Here is a 20,166-nt window from a genome sequence, read left to right on the forward strand (position 1 = left end):
TCTGCTGCGGGAAAGATCATCCGGCCGATACTGCAGTATCGGCCGGGATGATCTTTTCAGAGACCAGCCCCTCCGTGTGAACATGGCCTTACCCTGTTAATCTAGAACATAAGTAAGCGATTAGACAAAGCAAAGACATTGGTGAACCAACCTGTCTCTGCCTTCTGGACCTCATCAGCACACAGCAGAAATCTGGTTAGTTATGTAAAATGCCCTTTAGTTTTCGTCAAATAGTCTTATTGGAAAGTAAGGGAAGAAAGAATAGATGTGGGTTGTCCTGTGGCTGATTCAATGCGGACTTGAGCGCAACTCCAGCATGCTAGACTCCGATCAATCTGTAACATGGGACCATAGGAAGTCTGGGAAAACATGGATACAGCCATAGGCCATAGGCTGTATCCATTTTTTCCTGGACTCCCTAGGGTTGCATCCAACTTCAGCCACCGGTAATCAAATACCGAACGATCTGAGTCGAGCACGCTGGAGTTGCACTCATCTCTAGTATTTATCCAAATAGGTAAAAAAACAAGCATAAGTAGGATGGATAAGTAGAAGGGACAAGACTGATGGAGGAACATATGTCACAGGGACCCTCTTTTGACATACAATTGGTTGATGCTAGCCTATGGTAGCCTTGCTAGCCTTTCCAGCTTGTAGCTCCTTTGTCTGCCACTGCATGCTGAAAGTTGTAGTTTTGCAACAAATGAAGAGGCGTATGCTGGGGAACACTGGTCTTTAGGCCAGGGATGAGGAACTTGTGGCCTTTGGCTTTGGCTGTCCAGGCATGATGGGAATTGTAGTTTTGCAACAGCTGGAGGGCCGCAGGTTCCCCATCCCTGCTTTAGGCATTTTAGATGAATATGCTAAGAGTTTAAATGTGGTGTTAGGCTAAAGGAGGAGTAGAGGTCAGATAGAAGAGCATTGGGGGATGAAGTCTAACATTGTGGGAATATAATGAGTAAGCGACCTGATGGCAATGGTCTTGTCTTAGGTTGATTCAAGGCAAAGATGGGAAACAGATATGAAGTCGTGGGAAAAAAAAGACGAGTATTGCCACAGGATTTAGGACAGATGAGAGAGGTGAGTGTATACGTGGAAGATGACATTCTTATAGTATGGGATGAAGAATAAAAGTACCCCTTATTAACTTCTTGAGTCTTGAATAATCTCTTGGTAACATAGATATTCTGGATGCGATGAATAAAAGAAGGGGTTAAAATCAATGGTTACGCCAAAGCTGCAGGCATATAAGGTAGGAACAGCGATAGAACCATCTACAAATAACAACTGGAAGGTCTGACCTCCGTCCATAGACGTGTGAGTAATACAAATTAGTTGTCGGATTAGCTTTATAGTGAGGTTTCCCATGTCTATTCTAAGCTGTTGTGATGATATATAGTATTCTGGAAAGTACAATCGCTTTCCTCCATATATGTGATGGTTTTACGAAAGATCTCATGTTCCCAGTATAAACAATGAAATGACGTCCTTGGGAAAGTAAAAAGAGCTCGGAAAAAAAAAAGTTACAAGCTATATTTCTACTTAAAAGATTTTTATTTTTTTCTAAGTACAGTAGGAGACGTGAACGTAAGACACGGCACTAACTCTCCAGTATAAACAGAACTTTAAGGGAGACCTTTGAGTTTTGACTAAACACATTAAGAATAGTTAGTGGAGCCAATCGGCCCGATCCTTTTTTGGCCCAATGTTTTTGCTGGAAACGCTCAGCGCCAGCTCATTAGTCTTTATTTACTTAGACAGCAGTTTAATGCCTTGGCCTCTGCGACTCTGAGAGAACATACAGTTCTTATTAAAGAAGAAAATACACTCTCGATATCTGTAAAAGAACACATCTGCACCCAAGGTAACAATGCTGCGGTCATTCCGCCGTACACTGGTGTCTGTATCCAGTTACTATAGGGGTCACAACTACATTTTAGCGTGATGAGGTGATTGCCGCTGCCAGAAATGGAGCAATAGGGGGTGTATTCAGGCCACGGTGCCTTTGGAGACCCACAGACATTCTCCGATTTAAAAAAATAATAGTGCTACAACTGGCAGAGGCCTATAAAACTGACTGGAAAGGGTAAAATGATGCTGTGAGGGGCCCTGACAAAGCCATATGCGTTGACGTAATATAGCAGCACATCCTTACACATCCACATTATGAACCTGTTGGCCTTCATGGATCAGGGTGTGAAGCCGCAGTAAGAGTCCTTTTATATGGGTACAGCTCTGATTGATAATATAGGAAGATGATCCATGTCATTCACTTTTATAGTACAGGGAGGGGGTTACACTAATGGTCTGATTATTTGTTGGCAAAAATACAATGAAGGATGATCATTTATAGGACTCCACCTTGTAAAATTCTCTTAAGACCTAGTTCACACAACGTAAAAATAAGGGCAAAATACGTCCCTATTTGGATTAATACAGCTTAAAAAAAACCCTGAACATAATTTCAGTCTATATTTATCCAAATACGGATGTATTTCCTCTTATTTTCACGTTGTGTGAACTAGGCGTGGTCCTACTCAATGAGTGACATTCCACCCTATATGAGTGTTGGACCGCCCATTGGACTCCTGAGCCTAAACTGTGCAGAGATTTCCCGGGGAACAAATTACTAGTTTTGTTGAATCTCTTCCTCTGATTATATATACTGTACAGCAATACAGTCATGTCCAGTGAGTCTTGACAGGTCCTAACTGGAACCGCTGCAATCCCAAGATACAGCTGAGGGTATTGTGTGCTCTACTACTTGGCTGGCAGGGACATTCTGCTTGTTCGTGCCATAGACTAGTGAGTATTGGACTTGACTGACAGCCAGGGAGTGCTGCTTTACTAGGATTGAGACCCTGTGCGATCAGTAATTTTTTACATATCTGAGAACACAACTGTAACACTTTGCATTAATAGATTAAAAGCATAACTTGAAGAATGCAGTATTTGTACCAAGATCCCCACCTACCACCATACCATATATACTAATACTTTCCTATGTGCAGAGAGGCTAATAGCACTGGTAGTGGCTGCTAGGACCCTCATTTAGATACATCTGTGTGTCTGTGTCGCTGACTATGATTAGCATATATTTGCACGCACCAGAAAAAGAAGTATCTTTCTGGAAAATGGTGAAGAATAAAAGCAGAAACGTAGAAAGCTGCTGAGCTCGGTGAATATGAATTTAGCTTCATTTACATAAATCGGAAAGCTCATAAATAGACAAGGTACAGTATGTTGTAATACAGTAGTTTCTATGGAAAGGCCATGTCTAAAGAGGCCTTGGTTTTGATGGACATCACATCTGAGCCAGTGTGATACACAAGCCGCCCGTGCCACAACTGAAGCTGTCGGAGCGAGCACAACATGACACAAGAGGGTTACATAACTGCTTCCTAGGAAATGACCGCCCATAGCCGCCCCCATGTGTCTGTATCTCATTATACGACTTCTGCAAAATAATTCCTTCACTGTTTTTATTTATAGGATTAAACATATGAGGAGGGTAAATTTTTACTAAGCATATAGAGTCATTTCTCTTCTTCGGCTAGCAAAGCAGCACTTCCTAAAACCTGCAGAAATGTAGACAAATAACAACAGCCATAATCATAGAGGCGGCCTAGGAATAGATATTACAGCGCCGAAGCCTAGCTCTGCAAACCCCGTTGACATGCTGTTCTGTGCGGTTTTGTATTGATTGATAATGGACGTGTCATTCTGAAAGCTTTTCCTTGTGGGCACATTAATCCACCGGTCCTATGACTGCATTACCAGGCGGCCATTACAGTCATTAGATAACAGTGATGAACAGCACATCTCCATGGTTCTCAAGTGTCGCAGCCTAACTTCAGCCACTGTAAATACTTACTAAATGGAATCTGTTAATGTATGGAGAACAGATGAAAGAGCCATTCACACGATTTAATTTTTAACCCTTGATCACAATGCAGTTTTTTTTTTTAGAGTAAGAGCACACACACATACACATCTATATCCTGTTGCCATGTTGTACTGAACCAGGACTATGAGGCGTCACTCAATGTGGTGTCACTTTTACAATGGCTTTTTGTTATAATATGGATGGATTCTCAAGTGGGGTACACCTCCCCTATATGACCTCCAGGGTGACAACCCCTTTAGCTTATGTCCACACGCTTTATAAACATTGGCCATTCCGTGTGTACGGCAATTGATTAACGCTACCCACAGCCGGAATTAATGATCAAGATCATTAATTCTGGCCGCAGGTAGCATTTATTGGCAGCCGTTTATGTGGAATGGCCGTTGTTTATACAGCGTGTAAACATAGCCTTAAAGTGACTCTGTACCCACAATCTGACACCCCCAAACTGCTTATACTGTCAGCTGCTTTTAATCCAAGACCTGTCCTGGGGTCCCTGGGGTCCATAGAACAGACAGAGCCCAACTGATGTAAAAAAAAGTCGAGATTTTCTGATAATGAGCAGTGGATGACAGAAAGGAGAGGAGGGGGGGGGGACCTGGGAAAAGTCTTTTTAAATGCAGATAATGGCATATTTGCCTAATAAACCCAATTACAAAGTTTCTTAAAATCGCCCGGACTATTGATTTCTGCAAAAAAAAAAAAAAATAAAATACGACAGCGACACTTTAAGGCCTAATGGTTCCCCACAGGTGTTGGTTTACTAGGAAACAATGTCTGGTCATCACATGACTGTGCCTGACAATTATTGGCATTGTAGGGACAATACAATATATGCATATGGGCCCACTGCTCTCCAATTGCTCATCAGAGACAACCTCTCATGGACTGTATGTTCACACCTAGATTTTCGAGGTGTATTATAATTGCCGTAAAAAATAGGCATGTCATTTAATGTGGACATAATGTTTTTCCATGTTATACATGTTTTTTAATGAATTTGTTTACACTTTTTGTGCATTTGTGAATTACTTTCTATGTAGAAGACTGGACTGTTTTCAGGGTCCTGTATAGATCACACCAGGTCCCAGAAAAAAACATGAAGCCGCCCTCACCTGGTACCCAAAGAAGCGACTCATTCGTGTACAGGTAAAGAGCAGTACAGGACATGTAGCATCACACTGTGCTGTAGGGGGTGCTACAAGACAGCCAATCACTGCATGCAATACACTAATACTGGAGGTTTACCAGTAAGAAAAACACTTTTATTGGTCGATCATCTGATCCAGACTGTCTGTAGCATTGTATGTTGAGTCTGTTGTCAAGTTATGATGATCCAGAAAGGAATATTGTATGTTGAAAATACTGTAACCTGAGGCCATTGTAAATTGAGGGATGACTGTATTTTTAAGAGAGTAAAAAGCTCCTTTTCTTTTATTTATTACACCCCTTTGAAATTGCTATATGTCTGCACAACACCTATGTATGGACTTACTGAAGATCAGCTATTCTAAGAGCTAAATCTCACAGCCAGTAGATGTTAATGTTGGGGAAAGCTGTAAGCTGCCTTTATCCTACAGTGGCCACTACAGGAGAAATGTGGTATTACATGATGTCCATTCAAGGGAAATGCAATACATGGTCACATTGAGTCCTCCAAGGCAAGACATACTGTATGATGAGTGGGATTCATTAATTTTTTATAATACATGACCTTTGTTTTTATTCTTACATGTTTTATGCTTCAAATTTTTATGTTTGTGTTCTCTGCGTAAATTATTGTGATGGCAGGTCACTGTCAGCTACTTTTGGTTTACCTCGAGGAATATTGTGGGACTATAAGTAAAATAGTGAGTAAATGTTCTGTACATTTACATACGAAGCCTGCAGTAAGAAACATGGACTGTGAAAGTAAGTAATAAGAGCTCTCTTTGGATTTCACTGGCCTTGGCCTAACAACATAAACTAAATATTTTCATGGTATTAATCAGACCTGAGCAGCTTCCAAATCCTAAGTGACATTCTGCGAGCTGCAGGTCGCTCTTCCTGAAATAAATAAGTGTGTTGGAAACTATCTATCACGTCCATTTATCTGGTGTTCGTTACAGGGTGTACATCTGTGCAAGAGTGGAAATAATTTAAGGTTTACAACAGATATAAAAAGTAATAGTAATTTTCAAAAAGACTAACAATATTTGGAGTCACCCATTATAAGCATAGTCAGCCCTGCAGAATGGGTATGTCATAAAAAATGAGGTTGCCAGGAACTTTTGGCACAACTTCTCTTTGAAGAAACAATGAAGTCAGGCCAGAATTAACAGATGTATGTTCTCTCTTACTGCAGGAGAGTCTTCTCCACATAGGTTAGGTTGTTGGGATCTCTAACAGAAATTGGTGGGTTCCAATATAAAACTTTATGATCAACTTACAAGGCTGTGCATTGTACTGCAGCTCCTACATTCAGATTTTATACCTGTTCAGAATTGGTTCTACAATCGCTGTGTCAGGTGTATAGAATTACTGCTTATTGTACAGGAACAGGGACTCCTGTCAATATAACAGAAGTCCCTGCTCTCTATTTTCCAGTGAATTACAGCTCCCTGTATACAAACTCATACAGGAAAAACTGACAGATTCACTTTAAATATCAGGGGTATACCATTCTAAGCCATTAGTCACTTATCTACTTGATAGGTGGTAAATGCTGGATGGGGGAGCTCAACAGCACATCGCTCATTTTCATCAGTGCCATAAACTGTGAATTAAGCTCTACAGAGGCCATTCAAGCTTTTCCTATAACACTCTTGTGATTGTGGGAAATAGAAAGTCATGGTCCTTTGTTTTGGTAATAAATGTGGGTCCTAGTTTTCAAACTTTGTAGCATATATACTCTATTCCATGGATAGGTTAAAAAAAAATACATAAAAATAGTGTGTCGTCAGAAAAAGTTTTTGTGCTGAATGTATTGTTTAAAATTGGGTGACCAAATTCTCATTGTCCATGTCAATACCTATATTAAATTAATCCTCTGGCCACTAAACCTAATAATAGGCTGACACTTCCTGTTCTTAACAGAAACCTTTCTGCAGTCTCCTCAATATGATCACAGGTAGGATTACATTGAAAGGCGACAGAAGTGCATAGACAACATGGCATCAGGCCATTCACAATATCTCCGGGAACTCTGGAATACCCCTTTAAGTGCTTGTTAAAGGGAATGTTTAAAGAAAATTTTAGTTCTTTTTTTTTATTTTTTTTATCAAATTGTTATGTTAAACACAATTATTAAGAATTTTTGGAGATAATTTTTTTCCCATCTCATACTCTATTTTTTAAAATAGTTCTGAAGTCTTGCAGTATAATAATATGAATATCTTATTAATTGGCACTTCCAATCAACAATATTACAGTAAAAGGTGACACTAATATATAGATAAGATGGAATGAAGCCATTCACAATACGTGATGACAGTAGCTCTCCTTGGCACAGGTCACTGAGCATCCAAAGAATGCAAAGAATACACCACTTCCTGGAGGACATACAGCAGCTGATAAGTACTAGAAGACTGGAGATTTTTAAATAGAAGTAAATTACACATCTGTATAACTTTCTGAAACCAGTTGATTTGAAAGAAAAAGATTTTTGCGGGAGTACCCCTTTAATGTACTGTATTCAATCTTCTCACTGCTGTATAAGAAGTACGTACATGTCACTGACTGACATCATCCAACAGACTAACATGAATGCCCCCTCTCTAGAAAAGTTCATGAGCTGATTGCAAACGGTGAACTCCATACAACCTATACTCTAGATGTCATGTTATACTGCTTTATATAGTGCTACGATAGATAGTACAGGGTGTTCTTTTACATCTTGTACTTTTAGGTCCCCATATCATCTTATCAATCAGAGATCAATCTGAGAAAAGGCCTCCACAAGGCTGCATTGTTTGTAGATTACTCAGCCCCGTCATACGGACAAGATGTAGTAATCAGATCCTGTGAAGGTCATGCTCTGCCAGTGCTAATTCACTAAGCGTGACCTACTGACAGAAGCCGAACCTGTGAACGCTCAACATTTGACTCCCGGTGACTGGAGAAGTTGGATGCCGTCCTAGGGATGCCAGTAAAATATGGACATAGCCTATGGCTGTATCCCTGTTTTCCAGGACTCCCTAGAACTGCATAAAACTCTTCTAGGCAGTGGGAATCAAATGCAGAGCGTTTTGGTTCAGGGAATACTTGCCTAACGTGTATGAACAGCTTGAGGTTATGTTAACACTGTTTTTTTTTTGGCCATACAATTAAACAAAAAATTATTAAAGGGGTACTCTGGAGAAATTTTAATTTCTTTCAAATCAACTGGTGTTAGAAAGTTATATACATTTGTAATTTACTTCTTTTTAGAAAGGTCCAATCTTCCAGTACTTATCAGCTGCTGCATGTGCTGTATGAAGTGGCGTATTCTTACCAGTCTGACGCAGTGCTCTTTGCTATGGGCATTTGGACAGTTCCTGTCACAAACAAAAATGTCAGAAGAGAGCAGTGTGTCAGACTGGTAAGAATACACCACTTCCTGCAGGACATACAACAGCGCATAAGTACTTGAAGACTCAAAATGTTAAAATAGAAGTAAATTACAAATGTATATAACTTTCTGACACCAGTTGATTTTGCAGGAGTACCCCTTTCAAGTTAAAACAAACAAACAAAAAAAAACTGGATGCATTTCAGTTTTTCTTTGCTTTTGAGCTGTTTTTGACCAATTGTGACCATCTTAAGGTTGTATTTCTGTGCTTTTTGGACCCAAATTACACACCAGGGTCCTGACGCTCCATTTTATGACCTTAAAAATATGTCCTCCCCTCCAGTGACCACTCTTAGCCATTCAGTATAGCAAAGAGAGGTCACATGATACACTTTTCTGCCATACGAGCTGTGTGCCCGGATCAGGCGACCAAACTTTCATCCGTGACAAATAAGCAGACAGTTGTTTACCAGCCCTAAACAGGGACATGCTGTCGACGAGTAATGATTGTCTATGGTGGTGGCGGTGGGGTTGGATCTTGTGTTTCCGCCTATCTGACAATTCAGTGAGAATTACAGATCGTCATCCAAACAGTAAAACCACAAAATCTCGGGAAGTGAGAGGCGTAGGGGGGAGGTAAAAACCGAGTTAAAATCAGGACACCTACAGCTCCAAGATTGTATAAACCTAGATTTTTTGACTGATTACATGTCGTCTATAGGGTCGTCATATACTTGTCATTAGTGATGAGCGAATACTGTTCGATCGAATAGTGAGATATTCGAATATGCGATGTTCGTACGAATATCCTGCGAATATTTGACAAATATTCGATAAGCGTTCAAATCCCCCGCATCCGGTTTCACCCTCCAAATGGTCAAATAGATGTTTTTCACTAATCGAATACTTGTTCCCATAGACTTTAATGGGATCGAATATTCGATCGAATATTCGAATATTCGCGGGATATTCATACGAATATCGAATATTCGAATATCTCACTATTCGCCATCACTCACTATCAGATGAACAAACAGCTATCTCTCCCTATCATCCATACATACCAATGTTCGGCTTGGTTGAGTGATTATAAGTTTGAAATGGACAAAGGTATAAGCCACTGTCAGACTCATCTTCCCAAGAACAAATGGATGGTGCTCCTAATGTCCATCATGCCCATCTTATATTACTAGCGGAGAGTTGGGAGGCCTCATACACAACAGATATCCTGCTGAAATTGAATTTTTTTTAGGTCATGCTCACATGGCGTAAGACAACGTCCGTTTTGTGTTTCAGAGAACGACTGGTTTCAGAGAAGATCAGGGATGATTTCTGATGAATTGGGATGGGGGCGCATCCGCATGTGCCCGCATCCCAATTCACCGCTGCACACAATGGAGTGTGCGGCCGGAGCCACACACTCCATTGTGTGAACTGACATGTCTCTGTGGCCGCTATTCAATGAATAGCAGCCACAGAAAACTGACATGTCAGTTTTTCATGCGGCCGATTGGAATCCTGGCTGCAGCATATACTATGTGTATACGCTCCGGCCGGGATTGCATTCATTCAAATGTAACATATGTTTTGCATAAATCATGGCCGTTGTTGCAAATAGCAACAACAGCTGTGATTTATGTGAAACATACAGTATATTGTGTGAACATGGCCATAATGTGTATGGCTGATTTTTAATCTCTTTCTCTTGAGGGCAGGGATGCAATACCAAATCTGGCCATGGATATGAGTGGCACTGTACATGGATACCATCCCATGGATCCATGTATATACCATACTACGTCTGGCGTGGCGTGCTACTCTTTTCAGTAGTTCCACATTCTGGCTCTTGCTTATTATACTCTATCGGGGAGAGATTGCATAAGCCCATTGTTAAACTATGGCACGTCTTTATAGCGCATGCATGAACCAATCCTAGGAAGTGGATGCGGCCAATAAATTAGAGCAGACCCTATAAACCCCCTCTTTTACAGCCTGCCCTTAGTGAGTGCTTCAGTCCTTTCCTACAAACAAACTTTCCTCGTTTGCCGTTGCTTAGGACGTTAATTTCTTGTTCCTTTTGCGGTTCTTACAAAGTGCAATGTTTATCCTTTCGTTTCCAATTCGGCCCGTCCTCGCTGCTTTCCCAGATCACAAGTAAATAGAAGTAATCAGTAGGAATTTCAGTGAAATACATAAAGCAGTCGTCCTTATGACTTTAGCAGAAGATAAACGATTCCAGACATTGGATATGATCCACTTTCCCACACAGGCTACAATGTTTTGTCATCCATATTGGGTAATAACACTGGGATTTTTTCCCGTCAGTTAACAGCCAGCTTTTTTTTTTTTTTTTTTAGCTTCTGGCCTGTTCAAAGGCAAATACACTAAAATGAAGAACACTATTAGTCTTTATCTCCTATCATTCTGTAAAATAAATATTTAACTCGAGGCAGCGATGACTTCGAAGATTTTCCATTTCAGCCTGATCTTGACAAGCTGGGCGGAATTGACACATGGGGCGTCCTGAGACAAAATGCTTTACTTTTAAATGATCTTTTCTACTTTTTTTTCTCTTTAAAGCTTACAGAGCATGACCACTATTATTTGAAGAAAAGAATCTATATGTTTAAGCATTGCGCTATAGCTAGTGCATGTCATATTCGAGCTATGGCACCTCTCGATCTGATTGGCACCACTTACTGGAGGGAGTAGGGGGCGTGGCCACATGACACCTCTCAGCCAATCAGGTGTGCTTATATTGGTATCATTACCAGGGTGTGTAAAAGCACTAAGAATGTCAAATACTGCAGATACTCCTCCGGGAGACAGATTCCCTTAAAACACCACATTATAATTTACAAATACTACAAAACAAATTACAATGAAAGCTCAGCTAATCTGTCAGTTTCTGCCTATTTCCTATCGCAAACAGCAGAATTATGAATGCAGCTCTTGGCTTCAATAGCAGCTGTTACTCAGAATCACTACAACATTAGTCATGCATGTATTTGCAAAGTTGATAAATTTTAGAGGTGGATCCTGTCTATAAATAACTTTTTAAAGGCAGATGTGTTATTTAATTCCATTGAATGTATATCACTTTTATGTTTTATTATGGAGGATGATATGGGGGGTCATGTACAACATCAGTACATCAGTAGTCACACAGTGAAGAATCTCACCGCCCCGATTCAACATAACATTTATTTCCTACATTGGGCACCAGTCTTTGACTTCTCAGATGTTAAAGAACTACAACACCCAGCATGCCTTGCTGGGAGTTGTAGCTGTGGCTTGGGAACATTGCTGTAAAAACATTGAGATTTTCTTAATTCTGCCCGGATCCAGTCCTCTTCTTACTATCCACAGTTTTGACTATTTCCACAATAATGAAGATTAGTGATTTCAACTATGTAGCAGAGCTGATTTCATCTATGTAGCAGAGCTGATTTCATCTATGTAGCAGAGCTGATTTCAACTATGTAGCAGAGCTGATTTCATCTATGTAGCAGAGCGGATTTTATCCATGTAGCAGAGCTGATTTCATCTATGTAGCAGAGCTGATTTCATCTATGTAGCAGAGCGGATTTCATCTATGTAGCAGAGCGGATTTCATCTATGTAGCAGAGCTCATTTCATCTATGTAGCAGAGCGGATTTCATCTATGTAGCAGAGCTCATTTCATCTATGTAGCAGAGCTGATTTCATCTATGTAGCAGAGCTGATTTCATCTATGTAGCAGAGCTGATTTCATCTATGTAGCAGAGCTCATTTCATCTATGTAGCAGAGCTGATTTCATCTATGTAGCAGAGCTGATTTCATCTATGTAGCAGAGCTGATTTCATCTATGTAGCAGAGCTGATTTCATCTATGTAGCAGAGCTGATTTCAACTATGTAGCAGAGCTGATTTCATCTATGTAGCAGAGCTGATTTCATCTATGTAGTAGCAGAGCTGATTTAATCTATGTAGCAGAGCTGATTTCATCTATGTAGTAGCAGAGCTGATTTCATCTATGTAGTAGCAGAGCTGATTTCATCTATGTAGTAGCAGAGCTGATTTCATCTATGTAGCAGAGCTGATTTCATCTATGTAGCAGAGCTTATTTCATCTATGTAGCAGAGCTGATTTCGCAACTTGACACAACTAATAGTTATATGATATGTTAAATGCGATCCTCCATCACAAAACAGGCAAATACATATCTCTATCTTATCTTATCTATCTATCTATTTGCACATGTTGTTCTTTTTCTAGCATACTCACAAACATATATATATATATATATATATATATATATATATTTACAAACGCAAATATCTGTATATAATATATACACATACATTTGTCTGTTTGCACATACTGTTCTCTCTCGGGCATCTTTACAAGCAACCATAGACATCCTGCAAGCAGATCCTGAGATCTCCTCTCGATGATGGCTTTAAAATTGAAGGGATATTACAAAAGCAGAGCTCAGCTGCATATCCAGACTCTCCTTCCACTATAAATCATCCCGGTGACGCACAAGGGAAACAGTTCATTGACACACTCAGCCCTGCTACATCTGTAAATAATGAGATGCGGTCGCATTGTTTAGGTCTCATCTAAGGTTACGTAAAACACAGGCTATGCCATGCTTGGACTTGCAGTTCCTCAATAACCGGGTTCACACCTTGTATATTGGTCAGTATTACCTCCTCAGTATTTTTTGGGATAAAACCATGAGTGGGTCTAAAATACAGGTTATACTATAACAGGAACATGTGAACACAGCCTAAAGTGCAAAGCAATGGCAGAAAAGCTGCAAACAAAGCAGTTAATATCAAACTATTGTTTCAGCATTGAAAGTTGCAAGATGTCCTGGGATCTGCATTGTCTCCCCTTTAACTTTCAACTACAACTCCTATCATTTGATGGTAATAGGTAACAGGGGTGATCTCTACATATAACTCTATGTGTGTGCGTATATATATATATATATATATATATATATATATATATACCCTCCAATACAGCACAATGAACAATACCTTGGCAGCATATCCTCTCCTCATCTCATTCTCGTGGAGTTTCCTGTATTCCGCAGCTCTGTCTGGTCCCCTATAGTCCAGGCACCCAGCTTGTATATCCCAGGGATGCTGTGCACAGCTGTGCTCTACATCATTGCCCGCCCGACCAGTGCTCTAACTGTTTTCGCAGTCCCACAAGCCCTGCCCATTCTTATTGAGGAACTGGGACTAACAGCTGGAATTCCATAAGTTCCTCCGAGCAGCTGCTTTGAGTAAGACCCGAGGATGATGAAAGCGCTTATCATGGTGGATGTGTAACTTCTCTCTTCTAGTAATTATCCCTCATTCCTGTCTTTTAGACATATGGTAAGAAAAGCGGAGTGTGTGATATCAGAATGTCTGTAATATATAAATATATATATATATATATATATATATATATATATGGACAACACAGAACATCTCTTTCAAATCAACTGGTGTCAGAAAGTGACAGAGATTTGTAATTTACTTCTATTAGAAAAATCTTGTCATCCAGTACTTATCAGCTGCTGTATGTCCTGCAGGAAGTGGTGTATTGTTTCCAGTCTGGAGAGGTTTTCTATAAGGATTTGCTACTGTTCTGGACAGTTCCTGACATGGACAGAGGTGGCAGCAGAGAGCACTGTGTCAGACTGGAAAAAAACATGACTTCCTGCAGGAAATACAGCAGCTGATAAGTACTGGAAGATTGGAATCTCTGACACTTTCTGGCACCAGTTGATTTGAAAGAAATTGTTTTTGTGAAGGTACCGTATTGAGCTTTGCACTCAGAATAACTATAACCAGGCCTTGCTGAATTGTAGTACCACACATAACCTGAGGATGGGGTGGCGCTGTTTTTGCAAGAAAGTAGCTAATCCTGGATTATGTTAAGAATTTGTTCAGTTTTTTTTTTTTTTTAATTTTCCACTTCACAGTCTATTTTTAAATATAATTCTGAAATTCTACAGTTTTTATTCTGGCCACAAAGCCTAATAATAAGATGACACTTCCCGTTCTGTAGATAAAACTTTTTCTTTTAGCAGTTTTCTATCATAAGGGGCAGGATTACAGTAAAAGATAAGATGGGATCAAGCTATTCATAGTAAGTGCTAGCCACAGCTTTCCTCCTCTCTGCACAATAAACCCTGTGCAGGTCACAGAGCATGCCCACAACACTCTCCTATAGACATCCCCTATGGTTTAGTCCATGGGGCTTGTTGTTGAGGATATATCTGAATACTGTGCAGAAAGCAATCAATATGACCAGTGATCAGCTAACGAAAGAGCAAATGCTTGTGACTGCTGATCCTGTTGTTTTGCCTTCCTAAGTCATTGTTCATCAGCCACACAGCCATGTAATAGAGGATATGTGGCTGATGAATGATGGCATCAAAAAGCAGCATGAATGATCCAGGGCAGCATTACTCTACAGCCTTATAATAGGCTCAGTAAGGGTCCTTTATTATATGGAGCGATAGTTGACCGAATCAGAACGATTTGGGCAATTATTGCTCAGTGTTATGCTACGTTTACACGAAACAATTATCGGGTGAATTTTCGCGATAACAATCAAATTCGAACGATAATCGTACGTGTAAACGCGGCGAACGATCGAAAAATCGTTCATTTTGATCTTTTAACATGTTCATAAATCGTCGTTCGCCAATCGCAAAAAATTCGCCGATCGTTCCGTGTAAACAATCGTCGCGCGATAGTCCGGCCGCCGCCCGCAGCCCCGCCCCTCGGCCCCCCGCTCGCAGCCCAGCCCCCCGCTCATCCGCAGCCCCCCTGCGCCGGCTCGATCGCCACCCCCGGCGCCGCCGCTCTGATCGACACCCCCGCCGACGCCCCGATCGCCACCCCCGCCGCTCCGATCGCCACCCCCACCTGCCGCCGCTCCGATCGCCCCCCGCTCCGATCGCCCCCACCGCCGCGGCCAAGAACATACGTTACCTGCTCTGCGCAGTAGGTCTTCGGACATCCCCGGCTCCCCTCTTCAGCTGCGGGCGGGCCGGGCTGCGGGCGCACGATCGCAAAACGATTTTTTCGTACGATATATCGTACCGTCTAAACGCTAATCGTTATAAAAAAAAAATTGTTACTTCGAAATCGTTAATCGTACGATCGGGCCAATAATCGCCTTGTGTAAATTTAGCATTAGGGTGCATTTACACGGAGAGATTATCAGACAGATTATCTGCCAAAGATTTAAAGCCAAAGCCAGGAATGGATTTGAAAAGAGGAGAAATCTCAGGCTTTCCTTTATGACCTGATCTCTGTTTATAGTCTGTTTCTGGCTTTGGCTTCAAATCTTTGGCAGATAATCTGTCAGATAATCTTGCTGTGTAAATGGACCCTAATAGAGAGAACGATCAGCCAATGAAACCATCATCGGTTAATTGTTTCTTTAGGGCCCTTTTACACAGAAAGATTATCTGACAGATTATCTGCCAAAGATTTGAAGCCAAAACCAGGAACGGACTATAAACAGAGATCAGGTCATACAGGAAAGCCTGAGATTTCTCCTCTTTTAAAATCCAGTCCTGGCCTTGGCTTCAAATCTTTGGCAGATAATCTGTCATATAATCTCTCTGTGTAAAAGGGCCCTAAGGTTCAGACCACATGTAATATCGATGCACGGCTGACGGCTGACGATTGTAGTATAAAACATTAAAGTATTAACTCACCTTACCATGTTCCCTGCTGTCCACAGGCCTTCCCCGGTGTCTGCAGCTTTGCCCTTTGTTTCGGTGTCTGCACTGACAGGCCACGGCCAGTGATTGGCTAAGGGCTGCACAAACATCGCTAACGATATCCGTGCAGCCCTTGCTGCCTGATAGTCAGCACATGTAATTGCTCGATAAACGAGCACTGATCTAGCAGATCGAAGCTCATTTACAGTTTATGATCGGGTCGTGTAAGGGTCCTTTTACACAGAAAGATTATCTGCCAAAGATTTGAAGCCAAAGCCAGAAATGGATTTGAAAAGAGGAGAAACTCAGGCTTTCCTTTAAGACCTGATCTCTGTTTATAGTCTGTTCCTGGCTTTGGCTTCAGATCTTTGGCAGATAATCTGTCAGATAATCTTTCTGTGTAAATGGACCCTTATAGAACCCTAAGTGAGCACTGATCTACGAGATCAGTGCTCGTTTACAGCACCTGTAATAGGGATATCCCACTAATTTCATTGAGTGATGTTATTTATGATGGCTGGGGCTCCCAGCAATGAGACACCCCAATGTTCGGCTTAATTTTTGGGCAACCTTTCTAAAATAAATATTAAAAAAAAAAAAAAAAAAAAAAAAAATGGAAACACCTATAAAGGAGAAAAAATATCTTAATTGCCTATGACTTGTAATATACTATATTAACTCTTCTCAAGGCTTTTCCTTCATTTGAATGTACAGACAGCCATACAATGCTTAGGTTTGATGTTTTTTTTTACACGTTTCCAGTGATGTGTCATAATGGCAATGAGTTCACATGGCGTCGGGTTTACTTTTGCCTACGTCCTTCTATCTTCTGGGAAAAGGATGGCAAATTATGATGTAAACAAGAAAAGTCCTTGAAATGTGAGATCAAAGGGAATTAAAAAGAAGAGCAATTACTGTAAACGTCTGAAATGATTCAGAAGCGGAACGCCATGTGGTGTGTTGTTGAGCAATAGCGGCTTTTATTGTTACTCTTCCTAATGGAATAGCCGGGCAGTGACGCTGTGGTGTCACTAAAGCAAAGACACAGCAAGGTAATACATAAGTAATGAGGGGAAGGTGAGGAGCTGCTTACTATTATCCATATCCTGGAGTCCAGATGCTTTGGGGATCTTCTACAATTCTACTATTCTTAAAGGGGTGCTCTGGGGAGAAAAAAATATATTTTCAAATCAACTGGTTTCAGAAAGTTATATAGATTTGTAAATTACTTCTATTTAAAAATCTCAATTTTTCCAGTACTTATTAGCTGCTGTGTGCTTTACAGGAAGTAGTGTATTCCTTCTAGTTTGACACAGTGCTCTCTGCTGCCACCTCTGTCCATCTCTGGAATTGTCCAGATCAGGAGAGGTTTACTATAGGTATTTGGACAGTTCCTGTCACAAACAGGAGAGAGCACTATGTCAGAATGGAAAGAATATACCACTTCTTGCAAGACATACAGCAGCTAATAAGTCTTGGAAGACTTGAGATTATTAAATAGAAGTAATATACAAATCTGTATAACTTTCTCGGCAAACAGTTGATTTGGAATCTTTTTTCTCCCTTTAAAGTTTTCAAACGTCCATTCACATCAATGTTCACATTCTACATTCTACCCATTATACACCACGTATGTCAAGTAACGTAACACAGACTAGAGAATCCTGTCTAATCCATGGGATAAAAGTAAAAGAGTTTCAGTAGGGAACCTTGAGCAAAGAATAAGGGGCTCCTATATAAAACACTAAGGGGTTCTTACCCAGAACTTGTGAGAATATTTAGTATTCAGTGTTAGTATACAATGGTTAAAGGAGAAGTCCGGCAACATTTTTTATTAAAGTATTGTATTCCCCCCAAAAGTTACACAAATCACCAATATACACTTATTACGGGAAATGCTTATAAAGTGCTTCTTTCCCTGCACTTACTACTGCATCAAGGCTTCACTTCCTGGATAACATGGTGATGTCACTTCCTGGATAACATGGTGATGTCACTTCCTGGATAAAATGGTGATGTCACGACCCGACTCCCAGAGCTGTGCGGGCTGTGACTGCTGGAGAGGATGATGGCAGAGGGATGCTTAGTGTCCCTCCAGTGCCCTGTGTCCCTCACTGTCCCCCTGCCATCATCCTCTCCAGCAGCCACAGCCCGCACAGCTCTGGGAGTCGGGTCGTGACATCACCATGTTATTCAGAAAGTGACATCACCATGTTATCCAGGAAGTGACATCATCATGTTATCTAGGAAGTGACATCACCATGTTATCCAGGAAGTGAAGCCTTGATGCAGTAGTAAGTGCAGGGAAAAAGCACTTTATAAGCATTTCCCGCAGTGTAAATTGGGGATTTGTATAACTTTTGGGGAGCAATACGATACTATAATAAAATTATTAGCTGGACTTCTCCATTAACGGGGTGATCACATCTAGTTGTAAACTTTGCCATGAAAACGTGGACAATTCCTTTAAACGATGAAGTAGTAGAATTGATGAGGCATTGTGGTTGAAATGAGTTATAAACATAATAAAATAAGGAACAGAGCTAAACTGTACATTTATGACGTGTACCACGGCCGAGCAGCTGACCACCAGCCAAGAGCTTACAACACTAGGATGTACACTGTATAGAGTACTGGAAGTGGTTGTATAATAGTTTAGCACAGTCTAATAGACAGAAGTCTGACATGTAATTGTTAATTGTCTATAGCTCTGTGTGTGGCCGCCAGACACATGAAATACTCCATAATGTCTGCTCCTAAAGCCGCAATTATCACTGGCAGGCAACAGGCACTGGTAAGTAGCAGATCCGCGCCATCTGTCATATTCTGTTATATTGTCATTCATACATTCATTCCTGTCTTTTATCACCTTTATTCCAAAGAACCTGATCCTTCATCCCCCATGCTTCTTGTACCCTAATATTTGTGCATACATCCTGGCCGGTGACTGGCTTGTACTGCTTAATGTAAGGTACTTGTATCTCAACGTGTTTCTCCATCAAATGTCTGAAGATTCCTCAGGTGATTGGTGTACATCCCCCAATATGTAATGCCTAGGTATCGGTTCATATAGATGACATGTTCCAATCCTGAATTGCGAGATGTCGTCTATGTGACCTGATACCCTGGAATTACATATTGGAAGATGTACACTAATCCCCTGAGGAATCCTCAGACCAGACAGGGAAACATGTTGAGATGAAAATACAATTCATATGATGATTATCCCCATCGTATTTATAGACTTATCACTGTCCGCCGTAGGATATAGATATATATTGCTGTGTGCGCTTGTTAAGGAGTTATTTTTGGTTGACCTTAGAAGTAGATTTTAATGCATATCTAATAAAAGATATTTTTTGGGGTTACAGAACCCACCTAAATTGACTATTTCTGTGTAGTGACTGCTGCTGACTGCCAGGGGGCAGCATCACTCTTCTGCACAGTCCAGAAGTTTTTTCTCTTGTGCTATGACAGTGCAGTGAGTAGAGGCTGGCTGTGGGATGGAGGGGTGTGTGGGCATTATGTGGGCTCTGTAGACACTCTCTGGGCAGTGATGAGTGCCATGTTGGTAAAGTATGGTACTTTGAGGTTCCTGATTGACTTTCTTTGGGGACAGCACAATACTATGCTTAGAAAAGCAGTATGCACTATGTATCTGGTCAATCTATGCTACTAAATGGGACCCATTTGGAGTTTGTGAAAGGTCAATGCAGCCTTGTCTATACACACATAGCATTTCTTACAGAGTGGACTGTATACTGATATATACATATGGGTATAACTAGAACAAAGCCAAAGCCTTAATAATATGTTCCAGGGCTCTAGTGCCATTGGGGGCCCTAATACTATTCCAAAATGAAAATTGGACCCTAGAAAACACTATACAGCTGCTGCAATATACCATTTAGTTTACCTGTCTGTACCAATCTAGAAACTTCCAATCCTGTTATGATATTATATATAGGTCACATACATCTGATTTTGCAGTATTTAAGTACTGTA

The 20,166-nt window shown here is 40.8% G+C and overlaps 1 protein-coding gene across 5 annotated transcripts in view; it reads right to left on the bottom strand.

The window, feature by feature from the left end:
* Window positions 1–20,166, bottom strand: part of STARD13 (StAR related lipid transfer domain containing 13) — a 225,193-nt gene that overhangs the window by 34,744 nt on the left and 170,283 nt on the right. The window contains exon 1 of one of the 5 annotated variants that reach the window (XM_069969914.1): window positions 13,466–13,478. The exons of the other annotated variants lie outside the window; for them this stretch is intronic. The gene's annotated coding sequence lies outside the window, so the exon portion shown is untranslated. Of the gene's footprint in view, window positions 1–13,465; window positions 13,479–20,166 lie in introns of those variants that run through there. 5 annotated transcript variants of the gene reach the window in all.

This window comes from Dendropsophus ebraccatus, chromosome 5, assembly GCF_027789765.1.
Source record: "Dendropsophus ebraccatus isolate aDenEbr1 chromosome 5, aDenEbr1.pat, whole genome shotgun sequence".
NCBI classification, from domain to species: domain Eukaryota; kingdom Metazoa; phylum Chordata; class Amphibia; order Anura; family Hylidae; genus Dendropsophus; species Dendropsophus ebraccatus.